We start from the raw sequence: 25,226 nt of genomic DNA, 5'->3' as shown, positions 1-25,226 counted from the left end.
AAGAATTGTTCTACTTAGACAATGCCAATACCCTACTTCTGCAAATGCAGTTAGCCTGAGAAACTAATGTTCGAATTGGTCTCGAAACCATTCGCCAATGTCTTCTAGAAAACAACTTGCACATTCGACGCCCTGCTACTGGACTCTTATTATCAGGAGCTCATCGGCAAGCACGTCTGCAGTTTGCAGAAAACTATGCCAGATGGAATGATACCTAATGAATGGGCACGACTATTGTTCTCAGATGAGTCCAGATTTTGCTTATTGGAATAATCTGACAGACGTGTAAGAGTAATTCGAGGACCAATGCAACATTCTTGGAAGGCAGCCTTACGGAGGTAGCTCGGTTATGGTTTGGGATGGTGTATGTTCTACGACTTGTACCGATTTACATGTTTTTAATAAATCTAGTCATGATCGGAAAATGCGTCTTCCACCGACAAAAAACTCCCTTCCGGTGAAAACAACGTTGACAAGGCTTTTATTTTTGTTGGTAACACAAATTAATGAACAAAATGTCAGAAAATTATTTTGACGTTTTCCGAAATGGATTTAAAAAATCATTTTAGAAACGACTCCAGCAGTGATATTGACTACAGTGTGAAAACAATTTGGAATACAACATGTAAATTGTTGCAGGAAAAGTGCCACGATGAATATTAACTAACCTTTTATCCGTTTTGTGATGTTGTTCCGAATGTTTGTTTGAATTGTTCATTCGGGAATTTGTCTAGACAAATATAACTCGACTTCCCATTTTTTTTCGGAAAATTTTGATTTTATTAGACTCAAAGTTTGTTGCTTTAGGCAAAAGGTTATTGCCAAGCAACAAACTTTTCGTCATAAAATTAAAATTTTCCGAAAAAATGGGAAGTCTTGTGATATTGTTTCTGATAAATACGACCTAGACTGGACTGTCGACTATGGTATTAACTCCATGTTTTCTTCCAACATAAATAACAGTGTTTTTCAGGAGAAATAATTCTTCCAGGTTTCCAATAAAATCTTAAATTTATTTAACAACATACACAACACAGATTGTTGATAAACAGGCTATGGATATTTGTGGAGTCTCTTCCACCCTTTCTCTCAAATCCTCGACAAGTTCATCAGATATTGGTGACCGTCCTGATGATTTACCCTTACACCCTTCCAACCGTTAAAAACCTGTTCACAATTCGCCCAATGTGAGTTAACAAAGAACCAACCAGAATGTTGATTGATATTTTGTCTGTAATTCATTTTTATAAGCAGATAATGAAGATGTGCGTTTACCATTAATAAACCTTCCATTTTGAAAGTAAGAAACAACAATGAACGTATTCTCAATAGAACAAACCATCGTCGAGAAAGTAAAGCTAAAATAAAATTAAAAAATTAAAAACTAACCTCACAAATGTTGGCAGTCTGTTTGACTCAGTAAATGTTGAAAAATACAGACTTTTTGTGTTTATTAACCGTGATTAACTGCCATAATTTAATTCGTGTATAAAAAATCCCATAAGCCGCGATGCATTTGTCACTTTGACATCGGATAAAGTTAGCCCTAACTTTGCATCTGAACAAAATGTGCTTAAACTTCCATGGCAAACTTTTTCGAACCTGATTATTGTTTGTTGTTATGATAACGAACCAACAATCTTAAACATTGACACAGCTTGTAATAAATTGAAGTGCAAAATGGCCAATTTAATTTTTCATAATTACCTACCGATTACACTAGTTTACAAATATTTTTTTTTATATACCTTTTATCAAAACCTTATTTTTATGTTTAGTTGCCTTCTATAAAACACAAATGATATAGTGGAGTAACGATAGACAAAGATACGGCGTTATTTCGGAACCGGTAGCAAGAGTTCCGATTGTAATAATTTATTTTTTTTATGTCATGAATACAAAATACTAAAAGCTTTATAGGTTAAAAATTGACGCTCATAGTGGGAAATACACTCACCGACACAAAAAGCGACTCATTATGATTTCTTTAATAAATAATCTTGAAATTATATTTGTGCTTATTTTTTTTTTATAATAGTTAAATTGGGATATTTTCAAAGATCGGGAGTGCTATGGTCACCATGGCAACCGAATTATTTTGTTTAAATAAATTATTGAAAAGTTTGCGGTACTTCCATGTTGTGTTTTTGTCGGTTGTTTTACGTGTTAAAATTTTTAATTTGATAATACAAGATACTAATTCAAAATACTGTTAAAATTCTGACAATTTTTTATAACATAAATTTTTTTTCTAAAAAATAGCTTTTATCATTTTTCAATAAAATCTTATTCCCTGTGTTTAATGTTTTGTTTGTCGGATATTCTTTGGCAAAGAATAACTTATAGTTGACTCAAGTTGCAAAAAACCAGTTGTCATCTGCAGCAGCATTTTTTAAATATTTTTGAACCAAATAAAGGCACAAAGGGACCAGAAAGTCATAGTTTGGACTGAATATTTTCCATATAAGTACAGTTTTAAAGTAATTTCGAATGACTAATGCCATAAAAGTGCTGTTGCAAAGGCAAAGTGGTTTTTTGCAACTTGAGTCAACTATAAGTTATTCTTTGCCAAAGAATATCACCTACCAATACAACATGATACAAAAAAAAAAAATCTAAGACAATGAATTACTTAAAATTCAAAGTGAGTAGAACTCTTCAAACGATCATTGTGACGGGTATTGGTAAAAAATATACAAGAGATGCTGAAAGTAAAAATTTATTAAGAGTGTATTATAAAAATTAAATATTTTCCCCGGTTTCATCCTCTTCTATGTCATTTTCATCTAAAATTGTTGATGGTGGGCAATTACAGTGGCCTATTTTTGAGCACATTGTTTTTCAGGAATGGAAAAACAAAATAATCAAGGCAAGTTGTTGGTACAGTTGGAAGTAAAAAAAAACGGACATCAAAATTGTGACATTTTCAAAAATTCAATATAATCCATTCTTTATTGTCAATGTGACAGTTTATGACAACTGGAAGATTTGAAGAATTGATCAGACGTACCTACTACCTTGTCAAAAATAAATTACTCCCTATATTTCGAACATTTAGAGAAATAACGTTTTTCATGTTCTGTAACTAGAATTTTCAGAAGTAATTTTGAATGCCTAAGGTTGGTTACTATGAATTGAGGGATTAAGTTCAATTAAATATGCCGACAGAAACCAAAATTGATTGTGAAACGAAAAATCATCTATCACTTAGCGAGGCATTAGTCATTAATTTGCAACTGTGACAAGGAATTAGCCACAGCCTTACTTTTTTGAGATATCTTTTGTCTGCCACTAGAAACCACATAGCCCCCAACCTAACCAAATTTATGGCAACCTAGTATCGAATATCCCTAAATCCTAGAGAGTAATTTATTTTTGACACGATTGTAGCACAGCTATTAACTAAACTGTCAGAATCAGTCTAAATAAGTTTAAATGTAGGAAGGGCGGTTTCACACTTATGACTGTTATGTCAAAAATTATGTCTGGTTTTTTTACTCTCCTCTGTAAGTGCCTTGAAAGTTCGGAAACTTTTGTTGAAATTCCTCGAAAACTAGAGGTGTTGAATAGGACGATTCGCCGTTTCTGAAGTAACACTGCACAATGAAAATTTTTTGCTCTTAAGTGAAGATATTGCAATAGCAATCTTAATAGTCAATAATTAATAATGACAGTTCTCCATTGTAATGACATCTGATGAGTGATGACATTTGAATTACATTTTTACGTGTTGCCAACTGAAGCGTATTACTCACGGACCTCTGGATTTTTTTTATTTTAGATCGGATGGTATTACTAAACACTTTTTTGTCAAAAATCATTAAAAATAATAATATATTTTCTTCAAAAATGCTAACTATGCGACTCTAGAAGACAAACTGAACGTGTTTCTATCTGAGCCGGTCAACACCGGGCTACCGAACATCTGCCTATTGTTCTTCTTTTTCCACATACAATGAATTCCAAACAAGTTTCAGTATAACAATATACTCTTCCCAAAGTCATTCTATATTGTTCTCTAGTATTTTTCTTGCGAAAATAACGATTTCTAACTGGAAAATTTCAGTTCTTATAAATAAACAATAAATTAATTAAACAAACAATGAGCGGCAATTTTTAACCTATAAAGGTTTTAATATGTTTTATTTATAACACATTAAAAAAATTTCGTTCAAATCCGAGCTCTTGCTACCGGTTCCGAAATAAAAACCTAACGTTACTCCACTAATAGTCAAAATCTTTTTATCACCTCACAGTTTTTTGTTAAAAAAGATAATATTTCTGCTTCTCTGAACGAATGCCTGCGATTTAAAGTTCATTGTTTTAAGACATCTGGTATCAGAAAGTGTCCTAATTTGTACAAAATGTCTAATAGTAGATCGTGTAAATTACCTTCTGATCGTTTTTGTTGCGTTTGTGGACAATTTATATTTGCAAAAAAAGGAAGACCTATTTCAGAAGCACTGAAATCAGGATATCTGCATTAATTTGGTTTTCAAAAGAAGAAATGGGTTTCACACGTTTTTTGTGAAAGCTGCAGGATAACTCTAATACGATAGGTATCTGGAGAAAAAAAAAATTCGATTTGGAGTTCCAGTATTTTGGCGAGAGCCCGTGAATACCACTCTTATTTATGCATGACACAGATTTCAGGTATAAATTCCAAAAACAGACATAAAATTCTTTGTCCTGATGTTCTGTCTGTAACAAAGTCGATTCTACATTCAGAAATCCTACCTCATCCCGTTTGTCTTCGAAAGAAAAAAATGCTTGGATATCCTTTAAAAATTTTGTCAAAGGATTTTTAAGAAATAAAAAAGATGACTAATATCGGGAAATTGTCCCTGAATTATTGTAAAATTATCACCAGATGGGTGTAAATATGTCTCTTAAAATACATTTCCTTCACTCGCATTTGAAGTTCTTTCCTGAAAACTTAGGTAGCACGAGTGACGAGCAGGGCGAGCGGTTTCATCACGATGTGAAATTTTTTGGAGATCGGCACAAAGGCATTTGGGATGAAAGTATGTTAGGGGATTACTGTTGGTCTGTTATAAGGGAAACTGATGCAGAAAATTATAAGAAACAAAGTAAAATAGGTCATTTTTAATTTTGTTGATTTTGGAATTACTCTTGTATTATTAATGTTAATGATTAAATAGTTCTTTAACCTGACGTGATAGAATTTTTTGAATATTTTTTCTGAATTCAGTGCCCTAAAATCTACAAGAAATTACAATTTTCAGCTAAGGTATATAAACCGTGTAAACCAGTGTTATTATTCATTAAATTATCTCATCGAATTACGCTCGAGGTTTTTTCGTCCAGGATAAAAAAAAACCTCTCGTGTAATTACAGTCGATAAAACGAATATAGGTACCTATGGAACCAAGAAAACTGAACTGAAAAGGACGAACAAAACGTCATTGTCAAAAGTGACAGTTAATTATTTATTACGAATTAAAATTGAGCATCTTTTTTTAAAAAGGTGGCACCATAATATTTTTTCCAAAGCAGGGTTGACCCGACAATCATTTATAGATACCATGTAGGACCCTGATATAAATTATTGTAGTAGCAGGTAAATTTACAAAATTAAGTTCCCATATGCATTGACTGACTCTAAAATTTCATCATAAGCAGATATATCGTAACATTCGCGCCTATATAGCGCGCGATATAGTGCAACACAGTTCTATTTGTAGCATAAACTTGGCAACAGCGGAAGGCGCTATTTTAACAGTTTTTATAGTATATATACGGGTGCCATATTATATTTTATTGTCCTGGGCGCCACAATTACTTTTTCCTGGAACTTGTGTATATGTTATATACATGGGAGCAACAATGCCATTTAATGAGTAGGGTGCCATATGGTATTGCGAATAGGTATATATACAGTGAGCAGCAAAAGTAAGGAATAAATTTCTTAAAAATTAAACAAAATTTTTTTCAAAAAAATCTTTGGACAGGTCAATTTTAGTTTATAAAAATACATATTTTAATACAAAATAAAAATACAAGCAGTCATTTGTTTTCGAGTTATGACGTCATCGATACTTTTTTTAAATGGAAACACCTTATTTTTTTTCTTGATTCTGATAGCCCTTTTAATTGTCTAAACGCCAGTATAAAAATTTAGTTACCTTACATAAGGTAATTTTTGAGAAAAAAAATAATAAAGTTGGAAAAAATAAATTTTATAACGAACAAAAATAAGTCAAAAACTGTGTTAGTCAGTACTTAAAATTATGGAATTAAATGTTTGAATTGCCATTCCCCAGCTTGTTGACAATAAGCAAGTTTATGAAGAAATTCCCCCTGTTTTAGTTTTATCCCAGCACCCAATCAAAATTAAAATTTCTATACGTTGTGTTTCTGTTAAATGAGTCATTTTCGAAAACGTTTTGTAAAACTAATAACACAGACGAATGAAATTGACAGTAACATTTGACTGTTTGATTTACCTACTTGATTTTTTGACTTGTTTTTGTTCGTTATAAAATTAATTTTTTCCAACTTTATTATTTTTTTTTTCAAAAATTTCCTTATGTAAGATAACAAAATTTTTATACTGTCATTTAGACAATTAAAGGGGCTATCAGAATCAAGAAAAAAAATAGGTGGTTTCCATTTAAAAAAAGTATCGATGACGTCTTCACTCGAAAACAAATGACTGCTTGAAATTTTCTTTGGTATTAAAACATGTATTTTTATAAACTAAAATTGACCTGTCCAAAGATTTTTTTGAAAAAGATTTTGTTTAATTTTTAAGGAATTTATTCCATACTTTTGCCGCTCACTGTATATTATATTTATATATATAGATACAATGGAGATAGGGCTATAGGCGAGGCCTCCTTAGAGCCAACGCATCAGTTGGGGTACCTCTGAGGTGATGTGGAAAACCCTTTTTTATTTTAATTACTGTCTATTATTATAATTAGTGATTGGTTTAAACTTTGTTAAAAAGATTATGACAATCTTTTTATCCAAATGATACCACCGCACCGTCGCAATCCGACCATCTCCTTTACAGGTATATTTTAGTTTTATTCATAAGTTGACCATCGCGGCACGCCGGCTCTGCCCCGAGGATGTTCCCGTGAGCCCAGTGCAAGTATGTTCCCAACAAAAGTTGCATTGCGGGCGTTAAGTAGTGATTATGTCAACCCGAGTTTACGACCTCCAGGTAGTTGAGAAGTATAGTGGACTGCCTAATAACCGAATTTTACGCGTTTTGTTGAGGCTTTTGTTTATTTTTTTGCTTCCAATCTAATTTGTTTTTCCAAAAACTGAGACAGTAGCCCCATGAGATACGTTCTTCTGAATCCAATGCACTTTTTAAATAGTCTCTAAATGAAAAATTGAGCAAAAATAGCTAGAATTACTGAAAAACGTTATTAATTTTTTTATAAAGAATGAAGCGATTTTTCAAAAAACTGAGACAGTAGCCCGGTGAGATACGTTAATGTTTAACAAAAAATATAGTCACCATAGCTTCAAACATAAAACTGTGGAAAAATAATTAGAATCCGTTGAGCGCGCTTTACCATTGCTTGGCCAACCACTAGGCAACAGCCTTAAAGATAAGAGTCGTTCCGGACGAAAGAGCCCATCTTCTATCGTTCTGGATTAGAGTTTTTGGGACAAAGATGGTTGGAAGTCATTGACAATAACGGCGAATATTTAGTTTAATTGTTGTTTAATTTTTTAAGTAATAGATATTTATTTATTTTTATCTATTTTTCTAAAAAACGCCCAGAACTTTCTGGACACCCTAATATTAGGAGAATCATGGAATAGAGCCGCTACAGTCGAAAATGCGGTATCAACCTTTCGTGCGACTGGGATCGTACCCTTTAATCCGCAGGCTATTCCGGATTACGCATTTATTGCTAACATACGTAATCGCACGGAAGAACCTACTATAACAGAAGACCAAACAAACAATGAACCTCAAAGGCAAGAAACTGATCAAGAAAATATACTCGTAGAGGCGGAAACACCTTCGACATCAGTATTAAACGTCCGTAAGCGCGGAGGAAATATTGCTACTGTTCTTACTTCTGAGGAGAACAGACAAAAAAGAAAAGAATTGGACACAAAAAAGAAAAATATAATTGCTAAAAGAGAAAATAAGAAGAAGAAAACCCCCTTGAAACGTAAGAGATCTTGTTCCTCCTCCACCAGTTCTGATGAAATTATATTAAATGATTCATCAGATACTGATAACAACGAAGAAGCAGCAGATTATGAAAATGAATGTGTGGGGTGCAAAGAAGACTACCGGAAGACTAAAAAAACAGAAGATTGGATAAAATGTACTATTTGCGGCCGTTGGATGCACGAAGGATGTACTACGTATACAGATTTGTGCCAACAATGTGGAAAACATGGTCGCAAGAAAAAATATTGATTATAAGTTTGTTATTCATTCCAGTCTAACTCTCCTCCCCTCATTGGTCCATCTCACCTACACAGTGGAGAAGAGAGGGACTTTTACACATCAAAATATATAATTTTTTTACTTATGTTCAAAAGAATGCATTTATGTTTTGTTACGTTTATAAGTAGGCTTAAACTATGTATTATTTTAAATAAATTTTATATTTTGAATTTTCTCAAGTATAATAATTTTAATAAATATTAATATTTTTGTAATTTGTTTTTGTGTATCTAAAAATTATATGTCAGTTGCTAAGTTGTTCCTTCCTTTTTCTTACTTTAGCGCCCCCCAGACAAAAATTGCACGAGCCGCCACTGGTGCAGAGGCTGCAAAAAAACGGTGGAGATTGTATTCCATGGAGCGAAAACCTAAGTCATCATCTATTCGACGAAACAGCGGACCGAGAAATGCTGGCAGTTCGGCCATGCGGCCGGAAACTACACGAACAGAGGAGCGGCCGACCACAAAGCCAAGGAGTGCCAGCGGAATGCAAGATGTACGGTTTGCAAGATAGACGGACATCGTTATGATTCCAAAGCCTGTCCCGAATTCAGAAAAATGTTCGTGAAGGCCAGGAAGGCGCGGGAAGTCCGCCAAAGAAGGTGAAGGTGAACGCAACCACCGCGAAAGGCCAAGCAACGCCTTCACATTAAAAATCCTACAAATAAATTTGAACTGTTGCGTCCGAGCCCAAGACCTACTGGAGGCAACGGCCGCACAGCAACAAACTGACGTCGTGCTAGTGAACGAGCCGAACGTCAGGATGACCACGAAGAAACGCGGCTGGATTACGGATTGTGAGGGAAAGATGGCTATCATGAACAGGACCACAAAATCTCGGAGCAACCCAACACGATTCCGGGAAGGGTTTCACTTGGCTGCAATCCAGGACCCTGACAATCTACAACTGCTACATATCATCGAACTGTACCCTGGCAGATTTTAAGGGATACCTCAACCTCCTTCAGGACGATTTTCGGACCAAGGGTGGAGAAGTGAAGAAGAAGGCGGGGACTTCAACAGCAAGTCCTGGGAGTGAGGGCGCCGATACGGAAGACAGCAGGGGGCAAATTCTCGCAGAGTGGATGGCACAAAATAATTTTTTAATCAGGAACGTGGCCAGAAGCCTACGTTTGCCCGCGGCGAAAGTAGTTCCATCACAGATCTAACCTTCGGGACAACTGGAATCGTAAGAAGGATCCTGCAGTGGGAGGTTTCATAGGAGGAAACCATGAGCGACCACAGGCACCTGACCTACGAGGTACGGGAGCGGGCGAGATCGGACCGAACAAGCGAGGAGGCGAAGGGTTGGAGACTGGGCGCCCTTGACGAAAACAAATTGATACATAAAATGGGATTTCGTTGGATGAAAACGCAAGACAACTGAAAATGCTTAATTGAAAAAACCGAAATTCGTGCTAAGCGAGTGGAATTTTTAAGAAAGTTGAAGCGGTACAAGGAGGAAGGACGAAATATTATTTATACAGACGAAACGTATTTACACAGTTCACACACTGTGCCAAAATTTTGGGATGACGGCACTTCCAATACTTTAAAATCACCAGTAGCTAAAGCGAGAAGATTAATTATAGTGCATGCAGGTCGTTCCAAGGGTTTCGTAAAAAATGGTTTACGGTTAGAGCTAAAAAGTGATGCTTACCGCCATGACATAAACCACAACAATTATACCAAGTGGCTACAAGAAAAACGAATTCCTAACTTGGAACCTAATTCAGTCGTGGTAATTGATAAATGCCTCATACCATAATGCGACTGTTGAACCAAACCCAAATTCCGATTGAAAAGAAGAGATATGCTAAAATGGCTCAACGAAAGAAATTTATTTTTTGATTGTTTAAAAATCAAAACCTGAACTTTATGTAAAAATTAAAATACATAAGTCAAACCGTCAATTTTATGCCACTTTTATCAGAGCATGCCCATTCAGTGCTTCGATTGCCTCCATACCACCCTGACCTGAATCCTATCGAATTAATATGGGCGTTAGTAAAAAATTATGTAGCTACCCATAACGTTACGTTCAATGTGACTGGTGTTTGCAAAATTGCCGTTGACAAATTTAACAACGTTGAAGTAGAAGAATGGAAAAATATTGTGAACACGTAACTAAAATTGAAGAAGACTATTTAAAACGAGAATTTGAAGCCTCTGAAATACTCCCAGCTCACATACTACAACTCAATAACCCTTACAAATTGTTTAGCCACTTTCTGTCACAAGATTTTTTGATTAGAATTGTTCGTGAGACATGCATACATAGTACTCAAATTCAGCCAAACAAACCAATTACGACAAGTCCAAATGAAATTGAAAAATTCTTAGGAATTTTATTATGGATGTCCATTATCCGACAACCCAATACACGAAGATATTGGTCTCCGCAGACAAGAGTTTCTAAAGTTGCGGATGTAATGCCGGTAAACAGATTTGAGAAAATAAAAAGGCGCTTACATTTCAGTAACAATTTAGAAAACGATCGCAACATCGATAAAATTTTGCCGCTTATCTATTAAATACGCAATGCTTGCTTGGCAATCCCAATGGAACAAGATTTATCATGTGATGAGCAAGTTATCCCTTTCAAGGGACGCTCAACTTTTAAAACTTACAACCCAAAGAAACCTCACAAATGGGGTTATAAAATGTTGGTCCTTTCTGGGGTTTCTGGTTTTTCCTATAACTTTGAACTCTGTGCCGGTAACCAAGGTTATGTGGAAGTGCCAAACGAGCCAGATTTTGAAGCAGCCAGTAATGTAGTGGTCAGAATGGCCAGAAAAATCCCCAACAATATGCACCATAAGCTCTACTATGACAACTATTTTTCAAGTCTACCATTAGTTGCATTATCTGTCAGAAAGGAATATTCATTCTGTTGGTACGGTTCGGCTAAACAAATTTAAAAACTTCAGCGGTATAAAGGAAAAACAAATTAAACAAAGAGGAAGAGGAAGCATGCAAGAACAATCGGTTATATACGAAAACACAAACATTCATGTTATTCGGTGGTTTGAAAGTAGAAAAAGAATGGGTGGGAAGATGTTTTAGAAAGGATAAATGGGACCCAAAAAACAAAAGAATTTGTAACAAATATTTTGTACTGGAAGATTTTGAGGATGCAATGCAAGCTCAATTTTTTTTCTATGTTGACGCGCCCCATTTGTTGAAATTATTAAGGAACTGGTTATTAGATCGTGGATTTCAACTACCTAATGGACAAACAATAATCAAGGCACCATTGGTGAAACTTGTGGAGGACAGAAATTCGGAAGTTTATTCCTCTCACAAACTTACTATGTTACATGTAACATGTCAGAATACAGAGCGCCAAAATGTCGCTTTGGCAGCACAATTGCTGTTAAACACAGCTAACACAGCAGTATTGAGATATCTGCCAGGAGAAGATAAGAACTTGGCTCATAATGTGGACAATTTTATCAACTTAGTAAGCAAGTGGTTTATTCAACACATATTCACCAATTGCTTCCATTCCAACAAGAACTCCATGTGGGAAAAAACTACAAGAACAGAAGGATTTACTTCATGAAATGGTTGAAATGATAGAAGGGATGAGACGCATATCAAAATCTTCTCTACAGATCTTTCAAAAGGGAATAATTATGTCGTGCAAGTCTTTGGAGGGCTTATATGAATTTTTGAAAGAAAGATACAGCGTAGAATATATTTTAACTCATCGACTGAACCAAGATTGCCTAGTGATTTTTTTTTCTCAGGTAAGTTGTATTTTCTATTTTAAATATAATAATTTTAACAAGTACTCTTAACGTTTTAGTCGAGGACTAGGGGAGGTCTTCATGATCATCCAGCACCATTGCAAGCTATTTACCGAGTGAGAATGATTTTATTTGAACAAAGCACAAGAGGTCCACGCCCGCAAATTATTTGTTTACTGATGCTTTACAACAAGCTAAAATTAAAAATGTGCAACCTCCTTCACCTCCACTTGAATCCTCACAGTTCTGCTAAGAAGAAGATAATCTCAGCATTAAATATTCTTCACCATTTAAATGTTAAGGTAAGACCTGTGGCCCGATCAAACGATACCCAATTATTCCCGCCCACACGTTAATCGGAAATCTGTGTTGGAAATCACGATTTGGTGTGGATTTTCTTCCGACCAGATGTGGGTATTATGCGAATTGAAAACTCCATCTCGAGTAAATTCTGCTTCATTTGTGGTTAAGACGATGCTTAAAAAATTGGGTTCTTCGTCGATTTTTTGAAGAAGCCATTGACAAACTGCAGCGTTCTCCAAATTGTAAAACTGGGAACGCCCATTCGTAATGCAAGTCGTCGGTAACTAATATTCGGTTCTTCCTCAACAGCTTGCAGAATTTCAGGCTCCAATTCCAAGACACGGCGAGATTTCAAGGAAACATCTTTAAAACCGTTCATTTGGGACAGAAATGCAGTTGTTGTAGATTTTATTGATGTCTTTGTCGGCAAAAGTAAAGTCAACAATCAGTAGAAGATGCCAAATTGTTATGTCTGTCGTCGACGCGAAAGGCTATTATAAAGGGTGTTTTTTTTTTATTTGGCGTCGAAGTAGGCGTTGGAGAGTCGATTGAGAGCGCACCACTCATGTAAAAGCGTAAGATTTAAATAGCTGATCCGTGATCCGTAACCTGTATTGTGCGATCACAATCGACAGTTCAACGCCTACTTCGAAGTCAAATTTAAAAAATCACCCGTTATTGATGTCTGTGGAGCGGACGCCATTTTTTGTAAAAAAAACGTGTTGAGCTCTTAAAGGATAAAAGAGTGGGAAATGGACTACCAGGACGACGAAAATATGCATAGTAAGTAAAATATACAGGCTGAGTCGGGAAGAACGGCCGAGACTCCATGAGTGTATGCACACATATGTTCTTATCCGATTTTCTATTCCTAATAAATGAATATATGGAAAGAGTGGATAGATTTCGAGATCCAAAGATTTAAAAAAAAATATTGTGGAATGAAATAAAGTGGCGTAATTTCAAAAAAACTTACACCACAATAAAAGATAAAACACGAAGAACTGGAAGAGGAAGAATAACCTTTTTGGTGAAATTTACTTTCAGGATAAAACTATGAATGTGCCAAGAATAATTTCTTCATCAGCGATAGGTAATTTTCAAATGGGTAAATGATTTGTTATTTGTACTATATAATCATTGATTTACAGACATTCAGAAAAAAAATGTGTGTTCTTCAGAAGATACCTTCTGTGTATCTTCTTTGACGCCTTCAGCAATTTCTCAATCACAACAAAGTACATACATCTGTAAAATTTCTACAATTCAATAACCCTTCAGCTGATTTTCAGTCACAACCAAGAACTTCTGACGGAATTGCAAAATTAATTAAGCCTTCAGCCCCCTTTCAGCCGCAACCTAGTACTTCTGCCGGAATTGCTGAATTATTTAAGCCTTCAGCACTCTCTCAGCCGCAACCAAGTACTTCTGCCGGAATTGCACAATTACGCAAGCCTTCAGCACCCTCACAACCACAACCGAGTACTTCTGCAGCAATTGTTAAATTAAATACACCTCTTGCCAATTCATTAACTAACACTAAAAAGGACAAATCAATTCAATGCGAAATTCCTACTAGTTCTAAACAACTAAAAGATTTGTCCGTGTCGACACCGCCTACTCCGTCAACAGTAGAAGTTGTGAGACAGTCGCAAAATAGACTGGTTATCGTAGATTGTGGATTTGGACGACCTTTTTGGCAAGCTCTATATGCCACACAATTGTTTTTTTGATTATATTTGCAAACTCGAGAAACTTTTTGAATACAATTTTGAACGAGTAGCTTTAAAGGACAACACGATGTCCACATTCATAGATATTCACAATGATGTGTCCTTTGAACATCCCTGTGGAGAATTTCCACATAAATATTTAATTTGATTGTCAGCAGAATGCGATTGTTTTATTGTTTGAAATTTGTCAATGCTAATTTTAGATTGACAGATGAAGGCAAAAAGATGCAACGAAAAAAATTTATTTGGCAGCATTCTTAGTTTTTTTTTTATTACATTAATTAGTTTTATTTTCATTTGATAATTATAAACATTATAAAGCAATATTTCATAATAAAATCATTTCATTAATAAGGTAGTTAGTGAGACCTGTTGTGATCCAATATTAATTTTGTCTTTGTTTATTTATTTGACTTGTGTAAAAATAGGGTGTATGTTATAACACTAATAAACATCTATTTTGTTCTAACTCTAGATCCTAAATTGAAAAACGCCCACTCTCCTCTGAACTAAGTTTACATTTTGAACCGAGTTTAAACTCGAATTAAAAAACTCGTCCTATACTCGTATGTTATTCATGCCTAAAGTGGGCGTAAAATAGTACTTTCGCTCCGGTTTCAGAAAAAATGTTATTCAAATTATTTCTACTACTTAATATATCATGTACATATTTTGTAATAAAACGAATTCTAGATAAATAATAATATATAAATTTGCAATGTGAAACGTTAAAGAAAGAGCCCAAACAAAAAGATGTAACAAGTTGCCATGGATAATTTCAAAGTACCCGCGCTCTTTTAAACTGGCGACATCTAGGAACGCTACAATGAGGACCGCCCAGAGCCAGCGTTGCCGCGTTGGTACAATTGTACCAAAATTGGTACTTTTTCTTGTGGCCGGTACGGTGGTACTACTTTTTTTTTAAATCACATTTTGATACATTTTTATTTTTTCGATTACGTAAATATATGCTGACAAAAATTTAATTTTCCACCTCTGTAAAAATTACCAGTAATAGTAACTTTGGTAGCCACGCTGTTGGTATAGTGGAACCAGAAATATAGTGTTTTTATGAGGGATGGAGTACATTAACTTGAGAGGGTCAGTTATGGCAGGGCAATAAACTTCTGGCACTCGTCGCGCGACTGGGCTCTACCTACCTTTGTCTCCGATGGTCCATTTTCAGACGGCTCAAAAACATCTGTCATAGAAGATTTATAACTCTCTTCAAGTTGGTAATAAAAGTGACCCCAAAATTGTAAAAGAAATTATGGACCAGAGTCCATAAAAACACTATATTTCTGGTTCCACTATAACGCAAAGTTGTCACAGTTGGCAATTTGTTTATAACAACTGACAGAGTCCCGAGTGGCAACCTGACTTCCTGGCTACAACATCAACAACAACAACCGAGTACCGAGTGATAACAAGTGACATAGCACGTGGTTCGTGGCGTAGTTTGGTGTGTTGAAGCCAGTTTCCAGTTTTTTGAACAGCTAGATTAGCAATTTAGTGATTACCACGTGGGTTAAGTGTGTTGGCGCGAGTTTCCAGTTTTTTGAATAGTTAGATTAGTAGATTAGTGATTAGTAAATAACAAGTGACATAGACATAGCACGTGGCTCGTGGCGTACTTAAGTGTGTTGGCGCCAATTTCCAGTTTTTCATCTGGTATCAGAAATGGATAAGTATGAGTTTCTATAAAAAAAAAATATCATCAGTTTTGATAACAAATAAATTATCTTCATAGGTTTTTAATAAAACATTCTCTCCAACCCTCGACCTCAACACCCTCAACATCGCAGTCTTCGCACTTCGAATCACTCCCAGACCCAGATATAGAAGAACAAGAAACCTCAACAACACCCACAAATGATGAAGGTATTGAAGGTAACAGTAAACAACATCGACAATTCCCAACAAGGAACTTCCGTGAGGTCTGCACCCACGAATTCAGCTGGGTGGTGGACAAAAATAATAAGGCATACTGCAAGTACTGCCACAAAATAGTGCAAGGTGGAAGGAAGCACTTAACACGGCATGAGGCAACAAGTTTGCATAAAAAATTTGTAAACAGTGTGAAAGGCACTCTTTCTATTGAAAAATGCTTGGTATCGGAAGAAAAGAAGAGGTTGGAGCGATTAGTTAAGGAGGCACAATTAAAAATTTGTGTTCATTTAGCTTTAGCAGAACATAACTTGCCGTTTCTATACATGGAACATGGAAGCAAATTTTGTCCCCATTGTTTTCCTGATTCTAACGTTGCTAAGGAACTGAGCTGCTCTAGAACTAAAACGACAGATATAATTAAAAATGTTATAGGGCCGTATGTTCGAAAAAACATAGCAAGTCATTTAAGAGAGTCAAAATTTTCAATAATTATCGATGAAACAACTGACGTATCGACCAAACAGTCATTGGTCATTGCAGTGAGATTTTTTAATGATAAATTAAATAAAGTCAATGACTGCCACTTTGCTCTTGTAGTAGTAAATTCAGCAACTGCAAATGATATATTTCTTTCAATTGCTGATGTGTTTAAAAAATAAATGTCAATTTGAAAAATTGCATGGGTTTTGCATCAGACAATACCAGGGTTGGCAAAAAACGTGTTTTTTTTTTATTTAAAACAAAACATACAGTTTTTTTTATTTTAAACAGTTTTTTTTGTTTAAAATATGTTTTAAACTTGGCTAAAAAAAACAGGTTTTAAACCAATTTTAAACACGAATAAAACAGTATTAAACCGGTTGAAATCTTTATTATGTTGCTTTTTTACTTTTACGAACAAACACTGGGCATGCGCACTGCGCAGTTGTATTGCAATATTGCAATGCAAACTGCGAAATTACCGAAATTTGATTTCTTATTATTTTCTCGTGTTATCCTCTAGTGGTATAATATGTAGTAGTTTATTTAACGGGTTCGTGTGTAAATTGGGGGTTTTTGGCACTCGTGGACCACTCATACCAAAAAAAATTTGTATTGGAAATATGAATAAATGAACGTGACTGTAAAAAGTTGAATTCTTGTTGTTTTTTATTGTTTTAAAGCACATGGATTAAAAAACATGTTTAAAACGTGTTTTAAACAGTTTTAAACAAACGTGTGTTTTTTATACAACATGTTTAAAACACTGTTTTAAACTATAGATTAAAATATAATGTTTTCAGACGACCACTGTGAAATATGGCACATTTCACACGGTTTTTCCTTAGTGAAAATTTAAAATTGCAAACGATTTCAACACGAACACGAACGAACAGCCTAACCGTGTACAATGAAAAATTTGAGAAATCTGATTGGCCGACAGCTGTGTGTTTTTATATTGTACACGGGCCGATGATTAACGATGTCTATCTCCGCGCAACGGCATAATTATTTTGTCCGCAGCTCTGTCGAATAATATTTGAAGTTTGAAGGGATGCCGAATATTAGCGTTTTTTTTTTGTGGTCGTCGGAAAAATATCGTGTATACCACGTGTTGAAAATTCGATTTCACACTCGTTTGCTTAAGCCACGCGCCTACGGCTTGTGGCTCAATTCTGCAAACTCGTGTGAAATCTTTCATTTTCAACTCTTGATATACAATATACTATTTAAACATGCCAACCCTGGACAATACATCTGTAATGATGGGAAATATTGGTGGAGTTAAAGCCCATTTTAAAGAGCTGATTCCGGATGTATTTGTGATGCCTTGTATTTCACATTCCCTACATTTATGTGCATCGAAAGCTTGTAAAACTCTGCAAAATGATTTGGAAAGGTTGTGCCATGATATTTATAATTATTTTATTTTTCACTTTAGTATAATTGCATGATAACTCCTAGGATACGAAATACGTAAGCCCTCATCAATTCAAAATTGCAAAGATGCCATTTTTTTTTTTTTTAAGAACACGTATAGTGAAAAATAAAATCTTGTATGCACCACGGCGTCACCGAATGATTACGCCCATCGAACGATATCCATCTCTCGGGCTAAAGCCCGGGCAGGGCCGGATTGCGGCGATGGTCAACTTTTAAATCTCCCGTTTAAAATGTACCTGGAAAGGTGATGGCCGGATTGCGGCAGTGATAGCATTCGGGTAAAAAGGGGCAGGGCCGGATTGCGGCGATGGACTTTCGTCTACATATATTTTTGCATTGCAGCTCTTCACTGTGCAACACCACTTCACACCTTGCTTTGTGGCACTTTTTTTAGAGTATTTAAAAGACTCTGAAAGAATCAATTCTTTACCACGTTCACTAAATATCACTTCCATCTTCACTTCTCCTCTTGTGTCGTTTACTGTTAAGACTAACCATAATTTTGAAAAACCGGATATTTATAACAGGACTTTTATGGTAGGTAATAGACATTTTAGGATTAAATATCCCTTCCCTAATGATGTCCAGTAATTTCGCGGACCGGCCGCAATCCGGCCCCTACCTTTACAGGTACAATTTCAATTCCGCTGCAATACGGCCCTCAATGTACAGGTAAAGTGTGACCACGGCCGCAATCCGGCCACACCGTAAAGCCCTCGAGCTGGATTCATCGTTCTCCGGGCGTAATCATCGTTGTAACGCCCTTGGTGCATAAATAGCTATTTCACACAGCGCAAAACGCAAAAGTTGTTTAACCGAGTTTCAAACTTTTACTCAGACAGTCACATCAGATGTTGAGACCTTCGCAGACCAGGTGGCTGCCTTTACATATGGTTGTGGAAAGAATATGTGAGCAATGGTCAGCTTTAACCCTGTACTTTAGATCAGAGGTTTTACAGGATGATGTTCCTAGTGCGTTTTTTATTCTAGAATGTTTAGATAGTAAAATATTTCTTACTTATTTTAAATTTTTAAAACATATTTTAACCATTGTCATTAAACTTAATACTTTTTTTCAGTCTGAATCTCCTAGGTTTCATATATTTTTAGAAAGCATTACCAGTATTTATAGAAGTACTTATATTAAAGTTTTTTGTTTTAATCTGAAATTGTAAATAAAATGGAGATTAGTAAAATCAACCCCAGAAATCCAGATTACTTCCTGCCAATTGAAAAAGTTTACTTGTGTATGGAGGCAGAATTAATTTTAACGTCCAATGGCTAGAGCCAACGAGACATTGACAGTGTGAAAGTCAAGTGTCTCGATTTTTATGTGAAGCTTTGCACAGAAATTAGAGAACGGGTAAATTTTGATGATGAAACCTTAAAATTCCTGAGTATTTTAAACCCGAAAACAATGTTTGACGACGATAAATGTAGTCTTCTTAATTTAATTTCACGATTTCAAAATGTTGTTGAAGCAAACACAATTAACGACTTAAACATGGAGTGGAGACTACTTAGTGATTTTAAAGCAAAAAAAAATATCATTGGTTTTAATGAATTGAGAGAATACTTAACTACTTTAAAAAATGGAGCCGAAGAGCCTTTATTTCCAAATATCATACAGTTTTTTAAAGCATTAAGTTGTCTCCCCCATAGTGGTGCAGCCGCTGAACGTTTATTTTCACAACTAAGCCTCATAAAAACAAAACCTAGGAATATAGACAGCTGTGATGCACTTCTTTTAACCAAAGAATTGTTAGCGAACCAAAGTTGTTATGACGGGGTACCCCCCAATGATCTTATTAATTTATGTGATAAAATTAGCGATTTAAGTTTTTTTTGAGAATGCATTTTTTTCGTTTTTTTACTTATAGAGGGTGTCTCAAAAATGGCGCCCAATCTCCTAAGGGTCTTAAAGAATAGAGGTCTGGTAAGGTAAATCTCAATAAAAAACTTTGATCGGAACAATAAATCTTGTACAACTTGCTCTTAAAATATGCTGATTTTAAAGAGATGTATCTCCTTTATTAACAAATTTTACAGGTGGATTATAAATTTCTTTACTGTTTTAATTTTTCCAAGATCCATTTGGGTAGTGGAACAACACAGAAGTCCTTCTTTTTAGAGTAATGACCTACCAAAATAGGCTAAAATAGCAGCGGCAACACTGACCTCAAAGGAGAATTGGTTTAGTTGATTGTGCATACCAACCGATGTTGCCACATTTGCTTACTTTAAACTCTGTATAACTTGGAAACTAGCCAAAGGACAAAAAAATGACAACGAAATTTAACTCTACTCTTCAAATCAAAAAGTACATATTTAAGACTATTTAATATCTGTGACGGTCGTGAAAAAGTAGGTAAGTCGAAAATGTTAATTTTTCAGGGCAACGTTTCAAAATTCCACATCATTCCTATAATCCTGTAATTAAATAGAAACTTCTTTCTACCTGTACTTGCTTTCAATATAAGTAAATTTTAAACTGTGAAAATCGGAATTATTTAATTCCATGATTTATTATTAAGGTGTAAACATCGTTAACACATTTTTGAAATTATTTGACTTACCTACTTTTTCACGACCGCCACAGATATATTAAAAGAAAAATGTGATTTGATGCATTGTATTCTAAACCCGAAGACTATTGTAATTGATTTCGAAATGGCAATTCATTTAAGCGTTGAAGAAGTTTGGCAAGGAGTTCAAATTATTGGATGCCGATTCCATCTTGCGCAATCATGGTACGTATAACGTTTCATATTTCTTTTTTATTTGTTAAGCAAATAATACATAACTAGACTTAAGCGAAAAATAGTGAACGCGTCAAGAATACCTCCCACCATCACGATCCAGTGCAGCGCGCTCGTATTATAAACGATCCACGGTTCACGCTCGCAGCGAAAAGACAGCGGTGCGACGCTGTAGCGGACTGGTGGGGAGCGCCAACTATTTTCCGCCCAACCCTATACATTTTTTGTTATAGGTGGCATAAAATACAGCAACTGGGACTAGCTTCAGAATATAAAAACGAGCAGTCTCCTATTGGAACCTGGCTAAAACATTTATTCGGCCTGACATTTCTTCCACCGGCGGAAGTGGGAGATTGTTTCGCGGAAGATTTCATGTGCAAAAAAACCAGAAAATTCGAAGCTTGACCAGTTTGCTGATTATTTGGTTGACAATTACATCGACAGTGAGTCTAAATTTCCCCCAGAGATGTGGGCGGAAAACAGTTGCAGCATTTTAAGGACGACAAACACATGCGAATCTTTCCGTTCTAAATTTGAAAAAGAAAATTCAAGCCCATATCCAAACATACATTCATTTTTAAAAGTATTGTTGGAAATGCAAACCGACACATATGTAAAATTCTATTAAGCGAAATGAAAAGAAATATATTCGACGGGAAATATTGTTAAAACAGAAGTTTATCCGATCAAAAATTATACAGTTAGATAGGCATGAAATATCACGTTATAATTTTGTTAAATGTATTTCGTATAAATTTAGTAGTATTGCGAATTTGTAATAGGTAAATATATTACTTTTTATGTTATATATTATAATATAAACATTACAATTTTGTAAAAATATTGAAATAAATAATTTGATTTGTGAGGGAAAATGAATTTGAATCAATGGTTACTTCACCATCTCTCTAATCCTTTTGGATACTGAGCGCAGTTCAGGTGTTTGTAAAGGTCAGTCCAGGTAGAAAAAATGTCTTGAGCGCAGTTCGAGTGTCAGTTTAAAGATCTAATGGATTTTGTGCGCAGTTCAGTTGCACCCATAGTAAGCAATTGCTAAAAGTGCGTCTATCGATATTTTGAAACGACTTTTTAAACACTAGTTAACATTTTGGGTCGTTTATGATGGTCTCATTACTAGGGGATTATTTACCTACCCTGTAACAAAAACTCTCGATGGTATACCTGCGGATTATTGAGGATCGGTTACTCACCACTTTTAGGACAATCTTTGTTAGCGGGCAATAAACCACTGAAGGAAGCAAAAGGTTGTTTTAAAATATCGATAGACGCACTTTAGGATAAATGACATTCTCCTTCGTGTCGTACTAGTAGTTGTAAATCGGCTGTTAAAACACCATAAAAGTATATTCCAAGTGCCAAGAAACCGTAAATTTTACAAAGAAAGGAAAGACAATACCATTATAGTATTTTTATCTTCCTAAGGAATTTTGGCTTAAGTCATAAATAAACCGAACAAAGACCCTACTTAAAGAAAAAAATTATAAAAATTATAAAAGAGAAGATGATGTAAAATTGTTTCATTTCCGAAATGAAAGTGTTCAGTGGATTGCTGATTTTCTTGGGAATGACGATGCAGAAACGCGTGGTGATGAAAATAAAAATATTATTGCGATATGTAGCTGATCCAAGTATAAAAAATTAAATTATTCAAAGAGTAATAAATAGTGTTAAACTATTTACAGGATTTCAGATTGGGGTAGCTGAACTCATGGAAGTAAGTCAACCAATTGTATCGAATGTTGTAAAATTTGTCACGGGAAAAATTATAGACAAGGCACCACTTTGGATATATTTTCCTGGCGCCCTGCGTTGAACGGCAAGCAATTACTTGTCAAGTCACTAGCATATGCTTTCGTCAAGAGGATTTCTTTATTAATACCAAAACAAGCAATTGCTAGAAGCAAAAGCTTTTACTTTAAAGCAAATGCTAATGCTAAGTAGCAAATGCTTGGAAGCATTTGCTTATTTTTATTAATATCACCCAATGCATTGACACGGATATTCAAAAACTGAACATGGAAATCCATGATCAGCGAAATAAAGTCCTCACTGTATTGAGTGTATATTGGACTGCCTGGCTTGTTCTACAGCATTAAAAAATGAATTATACCATACAGGATTATTCACAAGAGACTTGGGATGAAATTTCGTTATATGCAACCGAAACTACAGGTTATTATAAATCATTGTCGTCGAAGCAGGCCATGTCCATGTTATGAAATTTTTGCCGCTTTCATGTAAACTGTCAATTTTTGTCGCTGTCGCTGTCATTTTTTACATGAAAAGTGCGGTGATGAGGGTTTTATTTTTTTTTTTAAATTAACGATTGAATTCAAAAATATTGATTTGTTTTGCAACCAATTCTAAAAATATTGAGTTGTTTTGCATCCAATTTAGGTAACTCCTGTGTGTATTCACTTATTCACATCATTTTAATGTTTTTTTATATGGAGCGGCAACCATAAAGTTTACATTCAGTTTTTACGCTTACTTGGACTACAAAAATTTATAATAACCCCGTACAATTTCCAATAGCTTCCAGCTTCCTAAATTAATAAAAAATAAAACTGAAATCAACGATTGCTGGCCTTTATTGTCTGTCATGTCCGTATAGTAAATTCAAAAAACTCCTGGACTGTCAAAATTAAATTTTAAATAAAATGCTTGTTTTGACTGTACTTGGGTATAAAAAATTTTCGCTAGAGTGTACCGACATCAAAATCTAGTTACAAAATATATTTAGGTTATGTTTTCATTTTTAATTATTGAACTAAAATGAATGAAAAAAAATGTTTTGAATCATTCATTGCTTCGAACACTTGAAGTGAAATGCAGCAACTAAATGAATTGGAGCAATTTAATAAAGTTTATAAAAACACACGACAAACTGAAAACAGGTAACAAATTAAACAACCAAAATCATCCAAAATAAACTAACCTGTTTCATTTATTCAGAATCGGAAGAAAATTATTTAACATTTCTATTTTAACCTTTTTACAAAATACACTTAAATAATTTTGCAATTTATTTGACAATGTCAATTTAAACAAATGAATAGTTTGAAAAATTAAAAAATCATAGACAACTAGGCAATATGAAAACAACTAGTGATTTAACCAACCTAACAACTGCAATTTTGATTTTGACAGTCCAGATGTTTTTTGAATGGACTTTATGTATTATCCGTCATGTCAGTTTTCACATTTTTAACTGATCATAAATTTTCAAGACGTTTTTCATAATGTACACAAAAAATGAACAGACGGATATGATTCTCATATAAGAAAAATGCGTAAGGTGCATTTATTTACAGACGGAAATTCCCAAATAGGCAACATCCATGTTTGTTGTAAAAACTTTTGCTCATAACCTCAATAAAGAGAAAGTGTCATGATTAATCCCATTTGCCAAGCTTCTTGAATTGCGAACTTATTTGAAATTAAACAAAATATCCATTTCTAACGCAATTTTCATCGAAAGTCTCTCATGAATAACCCAGGAATAAATGTGCTCCAATATTCATTGCAACAATGACCTGCAATAGCTAAATACATACCTATTTACTGAACATTTAATAACACTCTGAGATTGCCACAATCAAGCGTTTGACACTTACCATTCAGTGGTGAGTTACTAATTGCTTCGAGCCTTCTCGAGTGACATCCCAAGCCGGAGTGATAACTCATCCCTCAAAAACCACACACAACGGTCCGTTCATCGGCGCAGTTCATTCTACGAAATACAACAGAGTAGATAATAAAAACGTTCGGGAAAAACTTCGATTTTGCAAAAAGTTAACATAACCTAAAAATGGCGCTTACCTACCGCTTTACATCGGCAATCATTAAAATGTAACCGTAAGCAAACAAACCTGTACATTTATGCGCCTATTGCCATTATTGTGAAAAATGTAATCAATAATGAACATAATAAACGAAATATGAAAAGAAAAACTTACAATTTCATTTGTCGCACTCTCTCTGTTTGAACACCAAAACAAAAACACGTGTTGTGTTGAGTGTTGACTCTTGGCTGTCCCAGTCACCCAGACTAGCAACGGCGCCGGCGCCAAAGGACCACGGGAGTCTCGCCACAGTCAGTTATAATAGCACCACCTAGTGAGTAGGCAACTCTTGATACTAGTATATTAAAAATCAGGACCTGCTGTATTATAACCGGCCTGTTCAAAAGTGTAATTTGAGTGATCCCCGCAGAGCGCTAGTGTACGGGCGCTTTTTGGGGATATTATTCATCTTAAGTTTTTGTCACCGAGAGTTTTTCTCGTTCAAATGACATTCGAATTTAAAATCAAAAGTACAAAAATACAATTGTATTCAGTATAGCTTTAGAAAGAAAATATGAACTTACTGTACTCAATCTTAACTCTAAAATCAT

At 34.9% G+C, this 25,226-nt stretch overlaps 1 long non-coding RNA gene across 3 annotated transcripts in view; it reads right to left on the bottom strand.

The window, feature by feature from the left end:
* LOC138128523 (uncharacterized) overlaps positions 1-24,949 on the bottom strand; it is a 129,825-nt gene extending 104,876 nt beyond the window's left edge. The window contains exons 1-3 of one of the 3 annotated variants that reach the window (XR_011158743.1): positions 24,790-24,939; positions 24,448-24,563; positions 23,636-24,375 (exon numbers count right to left, since the gene is read on the bottom strand). This is a non-coding gene — a long non-coding RNA (uncharacterized lncRNA). Of the gene's footprint in view, positions 1-23,635; positions 24,376-24,447; positions 24,564-24,789 lie in introns of those variants that run through there. The other 2 variants (XR_011158742.1, XR_011158744.1) reach the window with 2 other exon arrangements.
* Positions 24,950-25,226: the final 277 nt, after the last annotated feature.

The sequence above is a fragment of the Tenebrio molitor genome, chromosome 4, assembly GCF_963966145.1.
Source record: "Tenebrio molitor chromosome 4, icTenMoli1.1, whole genome shotgun sequence".
In the NCBI taxonomy this organism is placed as follows: Eukaryota; Metazoa; Arthropoda; class Insecta; order Coleoptera; family Tenebrionidae; genus Tenebrio; species Tenebrio molitor.
The sequence above is the reverse complement of the archived record's forward strand: the minus strand, read 5'-3'. Positions and strand labels throughout refer to the sequence as shown.